The sequence below is a fragment of the Rhinolophus sinicus genome, chromosome 9 (assembly GCF_057876585.1).
Source record: "Rhinolophus sinicus isolate RSI-liver-muscle chromosome 9, RSI-T2T, whole genome shotgun sequence".
Classification (NCBI taxonomy): Eukaryota; Metazoa; Chordata; class Mammalia; order Chiroptera; family Rhinolophidae; genus Rhinolophus; species Rhinolophus sinicus.
The window spans coordinates 35,866,804-35,879,852 of NC_142509.1; the positions used below are offsets into that span (position 1 = coordinate 35,866,804).

Sequence of the window (13,049 nt, forward strand, 5' to 3'; positions counted from 1 at the left end):
GTAAAGCTTCAAGGGCGCTGGGGTTTCTGAAGGGCTGATTGATTGGTAGTTTAAAATATCCAACAATAGGGTCAACTACCACCCTCTCCTGGCCCTGTGGGAGCCGTGAGAGGGCTGCAGGGGAAGCAGTGTCTCCAGGGCCCAGCCGAGCTCTAGGTGAGGGAAGGAGAATGTTCAGAGAAGAGGTTGGTGATACAGAGAGAAGGCTGATCATCACAAACTTGAATTACAGAAAGCAGAGTTACAGAGCGTGGGGGTGAAAGGGGACGTAAAGAACAAGGCTCCATGAGCAGAAATGCCCAGCAGCACAGGGATGAATAGTTAAGCATAAAATTATCGGTCTTACATTGTAATTAAGAGGATGTATACTAAAAATTTTTTTAAGTATATGAAGAAAAACTAAATGTAATGAACCTGAAATCTAATAAACAAAAAATTATGCTGTGTTTTGTAATAACTGGAAACAAAAACAACACTGAAATCCAGCATAACGTTCAATTTCTTGAGTTGGGTGGGATGTAGACGGGTATTTATTTTATTGTTCATTATGTGCCTACGAATCTCCTAGGTAGCTTGTTAAACTGCAGATCTCATGCTCATTCTCTCTCATTCTCTCTCTTTCTTTCTCTCTCTCTCTCTCTCTCTCGCTCGCTCGCTCGCTCGCTCACACACACACACACACACAGTGTTTCTCCGAAAATAAGACCTAACCGGAAAATAAGCCCTAGCATGATTTTTCAGGATAACATCCCCTGAACATAAGCCCTAATGCGTCTTTTGGAGCAAAAATTAATATAAGACGCAGTTTTATTTTGGGGGAAACATGGTATTTCACGTGTATAATTTAACATTTCTACACATGAAAACACACCAAAATGAAGAAAGGCGATCCTGTCTTGCCAAACTAAAAAGGAGTATAGCCCAAGAAGGCTAGAAAAAGGGAATTAAAATGTCTATTTCAGTGACACCAGAAGAGGGTTCTCTGGAAAGTAAACAAAGGGAGGGTACAAAGCAGGTACACGGTGTTAGGGAAACAGGTGAGTCAAGACTGCAAAGCTGGATGAAAACCGGCATTAAGGACATTCAAGATGATGCTCCGAAATTCTAGCTCAGATTATGGTTTGGGTTTCCAACAGCGCCCACAGGGAATGGTGTCTTCTGGCATTTCTCTCATTGAAACTACACAAAGCTATATTTTCTAAACTACAATCTCTCGATTTGTTAGTGTAATTCAAGAGTCAAGTCTCTGAGCAAATGGACTTAAAAAAATGAGTTTCTGGGCTTACAAAGCTGAGGGTAAGATCTCTAAGGTAGGAGGGACACAGAGATGTCATCCTGCCAACGTGACTGTCATTAGCACAATACAGCGGTTCTCAAAGCGTGGTCCACGCACTCCTAGGGCACCTCCGAGACCCTCTCAGGGGTCAAAATTATTCTCACAATAATGCTAAGACGTATTTGCCCTTTTTCGCTAGTTGACATTTGCACCGATGGCACAAAAGCAACAGTGGGTAAAAACTCTTTTCTGTGTGTTTGCTACCAGTGCCTGCGGGTGTGGGGGGAGCCGCTTTCACACAGGAATGTGGTGAAGCACTTGATGAAGCAGAAGAATGAATACTTTTACTAAACGTCCACCCTGGACTACATACACGCCTTTGTAATGATCTCTGTATCCAAACAGGAAGCACACGTGAAGCATCGCCGTACGGGAGTGTCTCAAAGGAAAGCACGTGTGCATCGAGGCACCAATTAGCCACTGCTGATGAAACACCGTTTTCACTCAAAAGACATGGGTATTTGGCAGACATTTTCTTGAACATGAAATATGTGACCCTGTCACTTCAAGGAAAACAACTATTTGTTGACAATGACAAAATGTAAGCTTTCAAGAGAAACAGAATTTTGGAAACATAGCCTCTACTGTGAGCTTGACAGCTTCCCAATACTAAAGGCTCTTTTGATGAAATCGATGGTATTAACAAATGTAATTTTTTGATATTGTATAATGAAATGTGCCAATATTTAGAAGATCTCATAACTCAGTGAATCAATATTTTCCAACCAACAATGTATAATGTTACAAAATAATTCTTGGTAAAGTATTCAAAGCACAAATTAGACCAATGAATTTTTATGTAACAATAAAAGTTCCTTCATATCCTTTCAGATTCCACCTTTAGGAAACTACAACCTATCAAGTTTTTGGAGTAGGATCAAAGAAGAAAATCCATAATTATCTGAAAATGCTCTTAAAATACCCTTTTCCTTGTCCATACATCAGTGTAAGGCCAAGTTTCATCATGTACTTCAACCAACACAACGTATCACTACAGATTAAATGCAGAACCACTGTCTTCTATTAAGTTTATCTTCTATTAAGCCAGACACTAGAGAGAGTTACAAAAATGTAAAACAATGCCATCTCATTAAATTTTTTATATTTGAAAACAGTAATTCTTCATTAAAAATTTACGTAATCCATAATGGGCTTATTACTACTGCTAACAAATTAATAAATATTTTTAAATGTTTTGTTTTAATTTTTAACATGGTAAATATCAACAGATAAAACCTGCATAAACAAAAGCTCTTTGGAGACCTCAATAATTTTTAAGGTTGTAAAGGGGACCTGAGGAAAAAAGTTTGAGAACTGCTGCTCTATTCATTTTTGCTTTACATTTTGAGTCACAAAGGTTTAAAGCCCGCATGCTCAGGGTTGAGCGATACAGGAAGCCTGGGCTTACCATGTGTGGGAAGACCAGGTGCCTGCAGGTAAAGCACTGGGCATTTACAGAGGTACAACAGCCATTTCTCTAAGGCGGTGATCAGATGGCCTGCTGGTCTATAGCGGTGGCTCTAAAACGCGCAGCAAACTCTGCCTCACCCAGCCACTTGTGAGAAACGCACACGACCAGGGCCCCTCCGCAGACCTACTGAAACAAGCTCTGGCCCAGCGACCTACATTTTAAACCCTTCTGGTGATTCTGATGATACAGTTTTAAGAACCACTGCTCACCAATGGATCAAGAAAAGTCACTAAAAGTTCATTTTCTCAATTAGATGCACACAAATCATCCCCATGACCATTTCCCAAACACCACTACAAAAGCCTTGGTGATTTCACGCCTCTATGCTTTTGTTTTAAGTTTTCACTCAGCGTTGAATGCCCTTTTCAAGTCCATCTTCATCTGCCGCAACCGTTCTCAAGGACAAACCAGGCAGTCACTCAGCCCACAAAACCTCTCCTCCTCACCAATGAAAATGTGTGACCATCCTCCAACTTCCTGTACTGAGTCTGTATCTCTTTCCCAGCACCTAGCTCACTGAGCCGTGTGCGAGTCGCCTAGAGATTGCGCCAGACTATAAATGCCTTGAGGGGAGAAACTGTATTTTAGTCACTGTCATTTCCCACAGTACTTTCTAAACAACGCTCATGAAATAAAAGGAGTGTGAAAAATAGTCTCAGTTTTTAAATGACTCTACAAACCCGTTGGGGTGTACACAGTATTTTAAAAGTTATACTTGGTGATTGTTACAGGTGACAGAAAAATATATAACACAGGCCTAAGCTCGAGAAATTTATAATGTAGTTGGAGAGGGAAGACCCACATATATGAAAAATAGCTAAAAATACAGCGTAACCAACTACGAACACTACACCATGTGGTGATCCTGGGGTGTTTTAGAAGATGGGGAGGCGGGGTGGATGAGGGCGGAAAGGAAAGGCTCCGCAGGCAAGGTGGTATCTGAGCCGGGCTCAAAGGAAAGTACTAGCATTATACAGGTGTCGGCAGTTAGGATTTCTAAAAAGGTGATGAGAAAAATAAACCCAGAGAGGGAGACAAAGGAAGAAATGTATAAAGCATGTGAGGAAGACAGTGAGAAGCTCAGTTCGGCTAACGTCAGAAAATTCTTGTAAGAAATCAAGTTAGATAAGTAAATTGAAAAGAGACTCTAAAGAGCCTTAGAGATCAATCTAAGAAATTTGCTATGATCAGTTTTATTTGCCTTACAACTCAAATGAAAAGCCTCCTTTACTTCAAGACTGCTGGTACAAAATGAAAGCTGTCTCGAGTTTCCCCTCAAGCCCTATACTTATTTCACTTATTCATTCCATTTATCTCAACCTAACCACCAAGCAAAGATTTAAACCAAGGATTGGCAGCCCTTTCCCCAGTGGCATCTGAGTCTTCATTCACCCCGACCACGGGCACAGGTAACAGATGGGGGCTGCCAGGGCAGGTTTTCAATGTCAGGGAAGAGGAGCCATGAAGAGCTAAAGTTGATGATTAAACTGCAAACACAAGGAAGGTTTTCTCATCTAAAGCCTTCAGATAACACCTCAGCAAGGATCAACTAGGAGAGGCTATGAAGACTAGATACCACCAAACACAATGACAAACTCCAGCCTTTGCAACTCCTGTGTGCACAAGGGGGTGTCGGGTGGGGGGGGCAGATATTCCACAACCTACTTTGCCTTGATGACTTCTGGTTACCGTACCATGAACCGCTCCCCCGTTTGTAGGCCAGGCTGGCTGAAAGTTAAACATTCTAAACTTGCACTCTCCAATATGGTAGCCAGCAGCCACACCAGCTGTTTAAATTTTAAGTTCTTTTTAAATGACATGAAATTTAACATTCAGTTCTTCAGTCACACCGGCCACATTTCAAGTGCTCAGCAGCCAACAGGGCAACACAGAGAACAACGTCCATCTTCGGTACAGCACTGTCCTAGAACCTCCTCCATCCGGGGACGATCTACTTGCCAAATGAACAGTGTCCTTCAGAGCCACCACCTAAGGAAATTATAAGTTTATTTGAATAATACGGCTTTGGCCAAAACAGTCTTAACTCCCTTGTTAGAAGTAACTTCAAAGACAGTTTATAAGTTGCACTTTATTGGTGACTCAAGATAGCAGTGACCGTGTCAGTCTCCCAGTGCTCTTCCTTGGACTTGGCTCTTAAATGCTATTCAGCTGTTTCCAAAACCTGAATCAAAAAAACCTCAAAAACATAATGATGTACAACTACTGAACACACCACAAATGTATCCAAGGCACACCGGGTAATTCCAAGAGTTCCAAAGGTTATTAATGGCACATCACGGTAATAAATGACCACCACCATCCTAGAGGAAAGAACTTAAGGTCTGGTGTGTTTTTTCATTTGTTTTAAGAGTCAGTCACATTACTTTATAACCTCACTTTGCAAACTGTAAGACTGCAACATATACTACACACTCTCCCCCAGAATCCTTTATTTACACCACTGACTGATGCCATAGTTTTAATATTTCTTCACGCCAAGAACCACTTGTAAAATGTTTATCTCTAGAACTTAACAACTCACTTCTGAACGGTCAAAAATAGCTGCTACGTATTTTGCTTGTACATTCTCAGATGGGAGAGGCAGGGAGAGCAATCTACTTCCAAGCACCAACTATGCACCGGGAGAAGGGATCCAGAACACAGATGGATCAGCTGACAATTCCTTCTGACTCTTCCCTCTCATGAAAAGGTTTATATTTCCACCTGAAAACAGGAAACTTTGTTGCTAAACATCAACACTAGAGGAACAGTTTTTCTTTTCTGTGTAACCGTAAAGTTTATTTTAAGAGACAAAAAAGCCAGGCTTGAAATAAGCAGAAATTCTGAACTAGATTAATACCTTAGTTTGTGATTTAACTCTGAGATCTGATCGAAATAACAAATTTAAAAGGGCAAGATATTTATTTCAGAGAAGCAAATAACCTTTGAAGACCTATTCTCTTTGGTATTTCCAAAAAAGAAGTGTTCTTTATATGTCTTGAGAATGTTAGCCTTACTCAAAGTTAAGATTCCAGAAAACAGGACTGTTCTCCTTCCACTCAATAAAAAAATGTGTTCTAGCCTCTAGGAAGTCGAGGTTTGGTACACATTTTCTAGCATGTTAGATGTTAGAAGATACCAGCATCTGGGAAGATTTCAAGTGATGAGAACAAGGCTAGTACATAGGAAGCATCACAAACGTTAGCTATTATTATTTCTAAGAATCCAAGCACCTCATTTTCCTCTCAGATATAACATCTCTCACTATACATTATTTGAACAGGAAATCACACAAAAATCAGTCTTCTGTTCTAAAAAAAATTTCAGAAGTTGGGGATATAGTTCAAGACTACAGCCTTCTCTCATCCCAATAAATTTTTAAAAATTTAAAAAATGACTAAAACCTGAACTTTTTAAAAAAAAGACTATAGCTTCTCAAAACACAGAACATATGCTTCCTGCACTTACTCCTTTTAATAAGTCACTCACATTACTTTATGATCTCACTTTCCAAACTATAAGACTGTAACATATACTATCCACTCATCCCCAGAATCCTGCATTTACACCCTGACTGACTGATGCCATAGTTCTAATATTTTTTCAAGCCAAGAACCACTTGCAAAATGTTTATCTCTAGAACTTAACATCTCACTTCTGAACAAGTAGGTGAGATATATTAATATATCACCTATAATATGCCTCATAAAGGTAAGAATATTGAAAACACCCAGATAAAGAAAAAGTTACTTGTAGTAAGAAAAACAATGGGTTACCAGGACGAAAAAAACAAAAAGAATACCTAGCAATGAATCCCAAGTTTGGAGGGGAAGCTAGGGCGTTCTAACTATGCAAGGCACAAAGAGCGGTTCCAGCTGCAGCTGCCCCAGGAAACCATCAGCGTGTCAGTTCAAGGTGCCTCCGGGATCACCTGCCTCTGCTAACACCCACTGCCATTCAGACCCTATCTCAATAACCCTTCCGTGAAAGAGAACTTACAAAGACAACAGGAACCCACAGATTCAGTTCTATGCTCCCTGTGTAAGAACATATGCTGAAAGCACAGAATTTTTTTTTTTTAAAGATTTTATTGGGGAAAGGGAACAGGACTTTACTAGGGAACAGTGTGTACTTCCAGGACTCTTTTCCAAGTCAAGTTATTGTCCTTTCAATCTTAGTTGTGGAGGGCGCAGCTCAACTCCAGGTCCAGTTGCCATTGCTAGTTGCAGGGGGTGCAGCCCACCATCACTTGCCGGAGTCGAACCGGCAACCTTGTGGTTTAGAGGACACGCTCCAACCAACTGAGCCATCCGGGAGCTCAGCAGCAGCTCAGCTCAAGGTGCTGTGTTCAATCTTAGTTGCAGGGGGCGCTGCCCACCATCCATCCCTTGCGGGACTCGAGGAATTGAACTGGCAACCTTGTGGTTGAGAGCCCACTGGCCCATGTGGGAATCGAACAGGCAGCCTTCGGAGTTAGGAGCATAGAGTTCCAACAGCCTGAGCCACCGGGCCAGCCCCAGAATTGTTTTTAATAATAAAAAGTGATCTAAAGTAGTTAAATATCGTCCCCATAACTAAACTTGGCAATTTCATTTCTACAACTTACATATTTCTGAAAAGCTGTCTTATAGACATCCCAGTGTAAAGGGACACATTTGAAAGGGAACACACCTAGTGAATCCATAAAGGGCTCATCACCTCAAAGAAAGTAAACATTTTAAGAGTCTAGGTCTTACATGTTTAAGAAAATAGGGACAGACTGCTACAGAGGGAAAAAATAGGGAACACATAGGCTGCTGGGTCATAAATAATTGACAACACTGATAACCAAGTCTAATCATTTCAAATTGTTACTTGTCTGATGCTGTAGATCTATTTTCACAGAACAAAGATGTTATGTCTATTTGCAGGGAACAGTTAAATTGATAGCAAATTTCACAGCAAATAAAGCCAATGGATATTGGCAACAGCCATGCTAGGCCCCAGCAAATGGTTAACCACAGACCCATTCACGCAGTGAAATACTTCTGCTCTACTAGGAGTTTTGTTTTTAAATGCCCTGCAGAAGGTATTTTAAAACAGTGATTTTCTTAACATTATACAATCTTTTCCAACAAAACATAGGGGCTTAACATCAACATCTTTACTTTTTATCTACAGAAAGTGCAGAGAAGTCAACACAAATCTAGCAACAATGGGACAGACCGGTGGTACCTCATGGTGTCTGCAGAATCAGGCCAGGCTTCAAGCTCATATCTGGCCAGCAGCAGCGGGGCAAACATTTTGAGCAACCCTGGCTGTGAGGTCATGAGGATGACCTCACAAACAGGAATTCTGCTGTTGGTCTGCCTCTAGGATGCAACCTCAGCACTTCAAAGAAAAACCAGAAGGTTCTGTATTCCTGAACCTGAAGCTGAGGACCTAACAAATGCACCTTCAACCCAGAAAGGCTCTTCCCATCTAAGATCAGCTGCATCTTTCTCCACCACGGACGGGAACAAGCAACGCGGGCAAGCCGAGAACAGCACGTCTGCCTAAGAATTCAGCTCGCCACCAGGAATGTATTTTTATGTATTTCAAATTTGCAGATTTTCATTTGGGTTCAGTTTCAAACACCTTTTCTCAGTATTCTCTCCTGGAAAAGTAAGCTATATTTAAGAACTCTGAACACTGAGTAGAAAGTAAATCATAAACTTACGTAACATGTTACCCCTGCCTTGCCACCCTAATATATTGCTAACTGCACCAGCCTCGATATTTACTGTACTAAGAGGAGAATTGCCACGTAGAGGCAAAAAGTTCATTTCAAAAATGCCAGAAGTGCAAAACCTCAGCTCTGCAATATCACATCTTTGCTGAGAAAAGGCAAAATTACTAGACTGCTCTTATTGTTGTTCCTCACCCCCTCACGAGTCTTGGAGTTTGCAAGCCAGCACAAAATAAGAATTAATGAAATTTTATTGGTATTTCTAAGTGGTTAAAAGTTCTTAAATTGGAAGGTAATGTAACACAGAATTCATGATAATTATCTCCAGGTGCTGGGATTATTGGTAGTTTTTATTTTTTCTTTGTATTTTCTTGGGTTTCTCAAATTTTATTTAATAAACAGGTATAACTTCATAAGCAGGAAAAAAATCTAATGATTTTTGAGCCACAATAAAATGGCTTCAACCAGAGAGTTAGGAAGCAGACGCTACTGTATTGCTTTCTACACAGGACTATAAATGCAGCACCGCAAGGCCAGTATGAGAAGTGGGTAGGCCTGTGCAGTGGGTAGGTGATCACCAAGCTTATTTTTCTCCCCTGGGTAACAGGCCCTATTTCCCAGCTGCCTTTGCAGCTCACTGTGACCACATGACTGAGTTCTAGCCAATGGAATGAGAGGAGCATGTGGGATGAGCGCCACTTTTAGGCCGAGCACATAAAAATCTTCCCGTGTGCAATCCCCCATGCCCCATTCACCAGTGGCCTGATGAACAAGCTGGGCAACCTCAAAAGCACGGACTGGGGACAGTGGGATCACAACATGGAAGAAGCCTGGAGCCCTTCTCTCCATTCTCTCACCAGGAAATACCTACTCTGTACTTTTCCATAACTGAAATAAACTTTCATCTCTAAGTCAGTGAAATTAGTGAGGTTTGTTACAGCAGCTAGCTGACCTTACCTAATACAACAGCAAAGAGATGAAAACTTCCCTTAGAGTTCTGGAATCATCTCAGCTAAGTAAACTGCTGGAAGAAACTTTTAGGATGAGCACCTGAGATAAAAATACTTCATACTACAAAAAACGTAATTGCATGAAAAATCAATGAAAGTACTATAGTTTCTTAAAACCAAAAAGACATTCTACTGGCAAGACTAAAATATGTTTAAAACACAAGTTTAGTTACAACATACTAAAACTTATGTAAAAAGACTGACAAGGGGTTAGTAACTGCTCGTTAGTTAATGGTACTATATTCTACTTTTGCATATATTCGAAATTTTCCATAAAAAATTTTAATCGCAGATATTTTAGTAAAATCCAAACCACACCTTCTCCTTCACCCTTCATAACCTTAAAAAAAACTTAAGCAACTTACAGAAATAAGAGGTTCCTCAAAACAAGCAGTTCCCCCAAAAGAACATGGTGTAAGTTATGTTCAAATAAAAAGAAACGATTTTCTTCATAATTCTTTGATTTCTTAAGATTTTGTTTAGTTTTTGTTTTTTAGTTTACCCATTAAAAAATGTGGCTTTTGGGGCGACGGGTGGTTTAGTTGGTTAGAGCGTGAACTCTGGGCAATAGGGCTGCCGGTTCGATTCCCATGTGGGTCAGTGAGCTGCGTTCTCCGCAACTAGAATGAAGACAACAAGCTGCCACTGAGCTGCCACTGAGATCCCGGGTGGCCGGACGGCTCAGTTGGTTGGAGCATGTGCTCTCAACCACAAGGTTGCCGGTTCAACTCCTGCAAGGGATGGTGGGCTGCGCCCCCTGCAACTAAGATTGAACAATGGCAACTGGACTTGGAGCTGAGCTGCGCCCTCCACAACTAGATTGAAAGGACAATGACTTGGAGCTGATGGATCCTGGGAAAAACACACTGTTCCCCAATAAAGACCTGTTTAAAAAAAAAAAAAAATGTAGCTTAAAATTTAAAAACACATGTATCGTGCTCACTTCGACAGCACATACACTAACATTGGAACGACACAGAGAGGGTCAGCATGGCCCCTGTGCAAGGATGGCATGACAATTTGTGAAGCGCTCCATATTTTTAACAAATATAAAATACTGAATGTCAACTGTAACTGAAAAAATAATTCAAAAACAACAATCAAATGTATGAAAAGAGGGTTAGAAATGAACACCAGGATTCTGTCCCAGCTGGATGACCTTAAGCAAGTATTTGACCCCTTCCCAAACCCTGACATTCTCATCTATAACCTGAGGATACTGATTAAATAAGTTCTATTTCTAACTCCATCCTTTTGTGATTCCACTGTTTTGGATGTCAAATCCCAACTCAAGGAGAAGAGCAAGGATTCAAAAGTGAAAGGAAAGCAACTGTGGCTCTAAGGAGGCCAGAATCCGAGTCCTCTGCCTGCCATCAGTGAAGAACGAACCCAAATCTGATAAGACTGGCTTCTCACAAGCTCCGCATCTCCTGGCACTCTCTCCAGCCTGGCATTGTCTCATCTGAGGCAAATCACATCTCCACACTTCACCTCAATCCCTTTGTAGCCCATTCTGGCCCATCAGCAAAATGAACATACTCCTTTATTTACTATATCTGGAAATTATGTTGGGAGGCAGAGCTGAAGAATTTGCAACGAATCAATCTGCCAGGAGAGGGAGTTTCACACTGGGCCTCCAAGAACAGGCTGTGTGCTATCGTAGTAGACTGGGCACCTGCAAATGCAGGTGTCGGCTGGCCCCCCTGGGTGGCCCTGAGGAAACCCAGCAGCACACAGGGCAAATGATTTACCTGTAGACAGACAGCCGCACTCGGAGAGTTCTGAGCTCCCTTCTAATCCTAAAATGTTAAATGTCCATGAACTTAATAACAGAGAAGGGGAATGAAAAGTCAAAGTAATGGGAAAGTCAGTCTAGTTTAACAGAAAGATGTTTCTGAAGCTGATTTTCAAGCCAAGCTTGAGAGAAAAATTCAAAGGCTGTGTGCTAATACCATATTCCTGAGTTTGGGAGGTTCATTCACAGCTTGAACCTATCCCCTGAAGTCATGGTTATGTAAGTGTCTGTCTATGCTGTGTCACTTGCTGTCCCCCACCCCCAACACACAAGACACAGTGTAACCTGAGCCTGCCTGCTTCAGCCACTGAAAACACTTACACATCACTCTCGGAGCTTTCCAAATGGACTTGTATTTCCACTAAAGAAAGGCGAGTTGTTCAATTTTTTTCCCCTTTCAGTTTTGTTCACATTCATATTTCTGTACATATAGAAAAGACTGAAGAAAACAAAACTGAAGAGCACTTACATATTTTCTTCAATTCCTGGGCAAAACAAGGAAGGTTGTAACTTCACATAAGACTATCAAGACCTCATCAATAAGCTGATAGGCCTGCCTGGGACCAATTTCAGCACATCTCATATCCTCGCTGAACTGAGCTGCACGGGCTAGAATATTTCTACACCCAAAACCCATGAGCAGCACATTCTCATAAGAGCGTCCAAGGGACACAGGAAGTGACTCTAAAATATAAGCAGATGCATCACCTCCTCACAGGGTCTTTCCTGACTACGTTTCCTGCCCTCTCTCTTCCTTCTCTGAACTGCTCTAGCCACTGCGCAGTCTTCTATTACTGAACGATGAATCACACTCACTCCTGTCTTGTTTGCATATCATGCTATGACTAAGTCCCTCATGGTCAGGGATGAGGTTTGTCTTTGCATCTAAAGGATCTAAAAAAGTATCTGGTACATAGTAAGAGTTCCAAAAAGTTCTGAACTGACTCAACATCAAAACAAGAACTCATAAAATGATGCACTATTGCTATTTCAAACTAGGGCATCAAGTTAACTGTATGTCACCCTCTAAGCGCTTGAACACGACACCATCGGAGGATTTCCCAAGCCTGGAGCCTCCTTTTAAAAGCAGGCCCATGAAACTACGGGCAAACCGCACAATTACCACCTCCAGCGAGGGGTGTACAAGAGCTGTCAGTCTCAAATTGTATCATTACCTTTGTTGACACTACACTTTTCTAGAACAGCGCCATCCCATAGAGATATAATACGAGACAAATGTGTAATTTTGAATTGTCTAGTAACCATGCTTTAAAAAATTAAAAAGAAACAGCTGAAATTATAACATTTTATTTAACCCAATATATCTAAAATATTACTTCAAAATGTAATCAATATAAAACCTATTAATAAGCTATTTCACACTGTTTTCTCATACTAGGTCTTTGAAACATATTGTGTATTTTATGTTTATAGCACATCTCAACTTGGACTTGCCACATTTCAAGTACTCAATAGCCATATATGGCTTGTGGCTACTGTATTAGACAATGCAGGTCTAAAATATACGAGGTGTGATCAAAAACAAGGTGAATGTTTAAATTTTAAAAATTTATTACAGTAAAAGACACAGTGCCATTAATCCCCCTCAAAAAACTCCCTCTCACTTCAAACACACTTATCCCATCCTTCCTGCCACTTTCTGAAGCAGTTCTGGAAGTCCTCTTTCGTGAGTTTCTTTAGTTGCGCTGTCGTGGCTGCCTCCATATCCT

The 13,049-nt window shown here is 41.0% G+C and overlaps 1 protein-coding gene and 1 non-coding gene across 15 annotated transcripts in view; one reads left to right on the forward strand and one right to left on the reverse strand.

Annotated features, from left to right (window-relative positions):
• The window catches only part of CLIP1 (CAP-Gly domain containing linker protein 1), a 101,034-nt gene that overhangs the window by 75,758 nt on the left and 12,227 nt on the right, over positions 1–13,049 (reverse strand). The window contains exon 1 of one of the 14 annotated variants that reach the window (XM_074321585.2): positions 11,276–11,478. The exons of the other annotated variants lie outside the window; for them this stretch is intronic. The gene's annotated coding sequence lies outside the window, so the exon portion shown is untranslated. Of the gene's footprint in view, positions 1–11,275; positions 11,479–13,049 lie in introns of those variants that run through there. 14 annotated transcript variants of the gene reach the window in all.
• Positions 10,460–10,566, forward strand: LOC141569298 (U6 spliceosomal RNA). Its single transcript, XR_012492804.2, has one exon. It is a non-coding gene; the product is annotated as a U6 spliceosomal RNA (small nuclear RNA).